Here is a 6888-nt window from a genome sequence, read left to right as displayed (position 1 = left end):
GCAAGGGCGCTCCCCATACTGTTATGCTAAATGCAACGTCGAGTTCCCTTTGAAAGGGAACCCTAATTTGAGAAGAACCTGTAGCTGTATAAAGAACCCTAGAGGAAGAGTGTAGCGATCAACTGTGATCAAGCCACAATGACGGTGAGTCCCAAGTTCACGCGAATGCAAGTTGCTTCTAATAAATAATTGTTACTAAACTCCAGGGATGTCCAATAAAGTTTCTGTCAAATGATTCAGTAATCATCTTCTAAAATAAAATCGTCTTGTTGAATTGAAATGAAAGATTGAAAAAAATTATAATCTAGTCTACGTTATGCCATTTGGGGCTAAAAACTAAGCGCCATGAAGTCAACTACTGACAAAATGTGTTATGGAAGGTAAATACTGAACATATGATCTCAGTTAAATCCATTTCAGGTCTTAGTTGTAAAAATAGAAAATGTGGAAAAGTTCAAAGGTGGTCACTAATTACTGATGGCGCCATCTACTGGCCAAATGCGTGTACATGCACAATAATAACAATTTGGTAGTTACTGACGTGTAGAGTTGATTGAAGGGTCTGTAAAGTCGTTATAAAAGTCACTTTATTAACTGTTTATTAAATTGAACATTAAATGTTATTAAATGTTTATGAAATGAAAGAAAAAGACAGTAATTGGAAATAATATTCTAAAATACAATGAAATAAGCAAAATGGAGATTTTAATTCTATTTCCAGGTGATATAACAGCATGAAGGTTGTTAAGACTTTATAGCAAACAAACAAACAAACAAACAAACATATACATAATGCATGAGTCAGATTAAACCCAGATAGCAAGGTGACATTGATTCAATGTTGAAATTCCATCAGAATCATCATTTTGGTTGAGGTTGAATATTCAATACTAAATAATATTGAATCAACGTTGATAATTCATTAGCTTTTCAGTGTTGAAAAGACAAACAGTGAATCAGTGTTGAGTCAGTGTTGATTCAGTGTTGAGAAGACAAACAGTGAATCAGTGTTGATTCAGTGTTGAGAAGACAAACAGTGAATCAGTGTTGATTCAGTGTTGAGAAGACAAACAGTGAATCAGTGTTGATTCAGCGTTGAGAAGACAAACAGTGAATCAGTGTTGATTCAGTGTTGATTCAGTGTTGAGAAGACAAACAGTGAATCAGTGTTGATTTTCTGGTCAGCTTCATTTCCCCACTGGTGGGGCTTAGATTTAATGTCCCCTCATTCAACACAACGCAAATCAACTGGATGCGTTTCCATGAAATTTAGTGAGCATATTTGTGCTCCTCATAGGATGAATCCTGTTCATTTTGTGACCTCATGACCCTTCCATGTAGTTGAACAAATATTGATATATATTTTGTCCGTCTTGATCTGTTTTTCGTTGTTTCAGTGTGCAAATCTGATAAAAAAATCTCATTTCAAATTTCAACACTGACTCAATGATAATATGGTTGATGCATTAACGTTGATCCAGTATTGATTCAATGTTGATTCAATGTTGATTCAGTGTTGATTCAGTATTGATTCAGTGTTGATTCAGTGTTGATTCAATGTTGATTCAGTGTTAGTCTGCTATCTGGGAATCTAGTGCTGAGTCTTAGCTAAATGAATATTCGTCACTTCTAGAAATAAAAGGATGAAGTATACGTATCAGATGATCTGGTATGCGTAGGAGATTTTTCAGTATTCGGTGTAGGGATTTTGAAAATGACAGTTAATAATATAGTTCTAATAATATATTTATACACAACTTCATCCACTCCCACTGCAGCGATGAAAGGAGACCAGCGGTAGGTACATGGGGCTTGGATTTGGACCTAATAAAAACAAAAACAAAAAAGGATGACATTATATTCTATCCGCTATACACAATGTATACATACATATCTGTACTATATTCTCCATTTAAGGCAGTAAAGAACCTGTAACTATCCAAAGAAGTGTGCGTATGAAACGACACCAAATCTATGTTCACCAATGGACAGAAATATTAATAAATTTTCTAATGCGTACAAAACAAAATCACATTAAAGTGAAAAATCAAGCCGTGAGCTAAATAAAAGCGCTTGTGCTAGAGGAATGTTTGTTATTTCAGAGAAAAGGATAGAAATACCTGTACAGCTATTGAAAGTTAAGACTATTCGCTTTATTCGGTGATGGATTAAACGTGTAGTTTGTTAGACGTTATGTGAAAACTAGAAATGGTTCCATGTAGAACCTTTAAAGAACCGCTGAGGAACACTTCCCCTTCCTAAATGGGCATGTACTAGTCACCTGGCCTCAACAGAAAAAAAAAATGCTATAGCAATAGTTTTAAGTGCAGTAAATAATCACACAAAATAATAATAATAATAATAATAATAATAATAATAATAATAATCACAAAAATCGAGTGAATTTATAAAGATTTAAGGAGATATAATGATGAGTTGTAATGATGTATTTAATATTTTCTCATGGTTTCACATCAGAACCAGGTCAGAGTTCACTAACGCACTATTTCCCAGTACCTCACTAGGACACATCCTGGTTTGAACTCACATCTACTGCTTCTGAAGCTTCTTGTTCTCCAGGTCCAGCTCTTTGATTCTCGCTCTGTCCTCCTCAACATCATCCTCTGGGTTCCTCTGTGCTGCTGCTCCTCCATCCTGGCTGTTTGTCATGACCTCGACATAGAGCTGATCAAAATCATCACAGAGACGTCCAAGCTCCTCTTGAGTGCCAGACATGATGATTGTGAAGATGGCGTCTACGCCACGTTTCTTAGTCATCTGAAAAGACAGGTTGGTTGTGATCCTGCTCAGAATCACCCTCGTCCACTCCCCAGGGTTAGTTGGCCTCAAGAAGACCATATGCGGTCTGCCTTGGCAATATATTCTAAACAGAACATCTGGGTTTTCACGAAGAGTTCTCGCTATGTGCTCTTCTTTCTCTTTTTCAGTCATTTCATCTGGGTCTACTCCCTCGTACATGTCCCTCACCCGATTCTCTGCCATGTTCCTCCTTTCACTGGCGTTCTGAGCAGGCTCACTGAGATCTCAGGCTTTTAATGGCAACATGTTGCGCAACTTCATGAGGAGGGAGGAAAGGAAAACAAAACTTGGTGGACTTGACATGTCACATGATCTTAAAGGGGAAAAACGTTATTATTACAGGAGACTTAAAAAAAAAATACATGTGATTATCTGTTCCGACTTGGAAAAGAAATAAAGGTACATTTCAACATGTTATCACCCCAAATTGCACATGTGACATGATGAAGAATATTCCCCTGAGAAATCACCTGAAAAATAAAAACACACACCCTACTTGTGGAACAGGAGAGGGTGGGGTAAGATGAGCCGTTTTTAACTTACGTCGACCTATAACTGAGGGAATGTGAGATAGAAATGAAACTAATGCAAGTTCTGGATGTGTGCCATCAAGTGAAACCTTAGCTGTGTGCCTAACTCAAATAGACCACAAACAATGGGGTTCCAAACAAAAATGTTGTTATGGCTTAACTTGCCTCATATTGCACTCTAAAAAATAAAGTTTTCAATTAGAACCAATAATGGTCTTTCAGCCTGATGCCATAGGAGAACCCTTTTAAGTTTCACAAAACCTTTTACTCTCAAGTTCTTTAGAGAACCATCTATTTACTGGTGCTTTAAACTAAAGAACCCAGAAAGGGTTTGTTGTGGATAAAAAATGTCATAAAATAAACATAAGGGAGACCTAGCATCCAGCAAAGGGGAGAAGAAGAAAAGACGGGCACCTAGACACATAGAAGCGGGATTAGGCGGACATTGACAAATTGGAATTACACTTTAAAGATCTTTAAGCGCAGTAGTAGTCAAAAAAGTCAAAAAGAGGTATACGAGCTGAGCTGAGGAGGGCTAATACACACACACACACACACAACCCTATTGGAAGTGAGATCATAGTCTTCTTGAAACATCTGGGTTATTTAGTGTGTAAATACAGTATAAATACTGGAGCTTAAGCTCAGGGTATTGGGATCACTTCTGAGAATTCTCATCGGTGTGGATCTCGTGTGGTGGAATGGAACAATAAAGCTGGACCCTTGCTTCTTCTCACTCACGGCTGGTGTATTTTTTTCTATCTCCAACTGGGCTCAGAGGTAGATGTGAGTATTGGCTTCTATGTTGAATTTTAAGTGTTTTTGGGTAATAGGCTAAATTTGAGCCAACAGGTTCTTCACAGCAGTGCCACAAAGAACCATGTCATCATAAGGTCTCTAAAAAAACCACAAAACCTTAGTTAGTGCTTTAAGGAACCAAAGTAAGCTTCTTAAGTGTTATGCCAGGAGAACATTTTCCAGTCCCACAGAGAACCTGGATCACTTGAACCTGCTTCAAGGGATGATACCTGGAAGAAGCAATACACTGCTCTGAAGAACCTATATTAAAAACTAAAGAACTTCTTTAATTTTTAAAGGGGGGGGGGGGGGGGGGACTTAAATTTGTCAAAAATTAGACAAAAATATTATACTTGGTCATTTCTTTACTGAGGAAAATGAGCCAATAATACATATCTAACCTTAATCCAAGAGAAATGTTGTGGAAGGACCTGAAGCAAGCAGTTCATGTGAGGAAACCCACCAACCTTCCAGAGTTGAAGCTGTTCTGTACTGAGGAATGTGCCAAAATTCCTCCAAGCTGATGTGCAGGACTGATCAACAGTTACCGCAAACGTTTAGTTGCAGCTATTGCTGCACAAGGGAGTAACAGCAGATACTGAAAACAAAGGTTCACATACTTTTGCAACGTATTTGCACCAGGTGTGCTTGACTTGGAACACATGAAATACCTGAACTGGGTAGGGCCAGACAATGCATGAAACACCTGAACTGGGTAGGGCCAGAAAATACATGAAATGCCTGAACTGGGTAGAGCCAGAAAAGACATGAAATACCTGGAAGGGGCAGAAAAAGGAAGCTATCAAGGGCTGCAAACAGATTTCTGAGAAGGCAGGTTGTGGAAAAACCCTCAAGTGACTGCAAAAGACCTGCAGCAAGACCTGGTGTAACAGGCACTGAGGTTTCAGAGAGCACAGTAAGGTGTGTACTAAACGCAGAAGGGTCCATGTCAGAACTCCAAGACGTTCACCACTACTGAACACTCTGTCCACAGTCGAGCATGGTGGTGGCTCGGTGATGCTCTGGGGCTGCTTTGCATCCTCTGGCACTGGAAACCTTCAGCGTGTGGAAGGCAATATGGATTCAGTGAAGTATCAGGAAATCCTAGGAGAAAATATAATGCCATCTGTGAGGAAGCTGAAGCTTGGGTGTCATTGGACCTTCCAACAGGACAATGATCCCAAGCATACCTCAAATTCCACCAAGGCTTGGTTGCAGAAGAAGTCCTGGAAGATTCTAGCTGTCACAGTCTGTCACAGTCAACTTTCTTGAATATCCAAGAATATTTCTGAACTGGAGGCCATTGCTCATGAGGAATGGAATAAGATTCCTCAGGAACTCTGCCAGAAGCTCTGCATCTCATTTGCAGCAGGTCATAACAGTAAAAGGAGCTCCACTAAGTGCTAAAGATGCTCACCATGAAGGTGTTGAATAATTTTGAAACTGGAAAAAAGCATTATAAGTTGCATTTTCAGTTGTATCTGGGGAAACCACTTGAAGCATTCGTCATGTTGAAATATTTCAGATGTTTTTGTTTGATTTGTTCATCGCAAACAGCTGAAAGTCTGTACATTTTGACAATAAACCTGATTTGCAATGGGGGTTGAATAATTTTTATTACAACTAGGGCTGCAACTAAAGGTTATTTTTTATAATCGATTAGTTGGCCAATTATTTTTTTGATTAATCGGATGTGTGTTAAATTTGGTGCCATTGCTCTCAAACTCCCTCATACTGGTCACTGGAAGTTCAACATGGCGAAGTGAAAATGTCCAATTTGGGTCCAAAGTGTCAATATATTGTATGCCCACCATTATTTTCCAGCACTGCCTTAACCCTCTCGGGCATGGAGTTCACCAGAGCTTCACCGGTTGCCACTGGAGTCCTCTTCCACTACTCCATGACAACATCATGGAGCTGGTGGATGTTCGAGACCTTGTGCTCCTGCACCTTCCGTTTGAGGATGCCCCACAGATGCTCAATAGGATTTAGTCCATCACCTTCACCCTCAGCTTCTTTAGCAAGGCAGTGGTTGTATTGGAGGTGTGTTTGGGATCTTTATCATGCTAGAGTACTGCCCTGCGGCCCAGTCGCCGAAGGGAGGTTATCATGTTCTGCTTCAGTATGTCACAGTACATGTTGGCATTAATGGTTCCTTCAATGAACTGTAACTACGACACTCCCACCACCATGCTTGACTGTAGGCAAGACACACTTGTCTTTGTACTCCTCACCTGGTTGCAGCCAAACACGCTTGACACCATCTGAACCAAATAAGTTTATCTTGGTTCCAGTAATCCATGTCCTTAGTCTGCTTGTCTTCAGCAAACTGTTTGCAGGCTTTCTTGTGCATCATCTTTAGAAGAGGCTTCCTTCTGGGATGACAGCCATGCAGACCAATTTGATGCAGTGTGCGGCGTATGGTCTGAGCACTGACAGGCTGACCCCCCCACCCCCTTCGACTTCTGCAGCAATTGCTTGCAGCACTCATACGTCTATTCATTGAGGGAACCATGAATTCCAACATGTACTGTGACATACTGAAGCAGAGCATGATCAGTATGCAGCATTCCAGCATGATAACGACCCCAAACACACCTCCAAGATGGCCACTGCCTTGCTAAAGAAGCTGAGGGTGAAGGTGATGGACTGGCCGAGCATGTGTCCTGACCTAAACCCTATTGAACATCTGTGGGGCATCCTCAAATGGAAGGTGGAGGAGCACAAGGTCTCTAACATC

At 40.1% G+C, this 6888-nt stretch overlaps 1 long non-coding RNA gene across 1 annotated transcript; it reads right to left on the bottom strand.

The window, feature by feature from the left end:
- Positions 1-569: 569 nt before the first annotated feature.
- LOC128607088 (uncharacterized) lies at positions 570-3624 on the bottom strand. Its single transcript, XR_008385795.1, has 2 exons — positions 2549-3624; positions 570-1824 (listed from the first exon to the last, which is right to left on the bottom strand). It is a non-coding gene; the product is annotated as an uncharacterized LOC128607088 (long non-coding RNA).
- Between the last annotated feature and the right edge of the window lie 3264 nt (positions 3625-6888).

This window comes from Ictalurus furcatus, chromosome 4 (genome assembly GCF_023375685.1).
Source record: "Ictalurus furcatus strain D&B chromosome 4, Billie_1.0, whole genome shotgun sequence".
NCBI lineage: Eukaryota > Metazoa > Chordata > Actinopteri > Siluriformes > Ictaluridae > Ictalurus > Ictalurus furcatus.
This window is presented reverse-complemented; position numbering and strand designations above follow the sequence as displayed.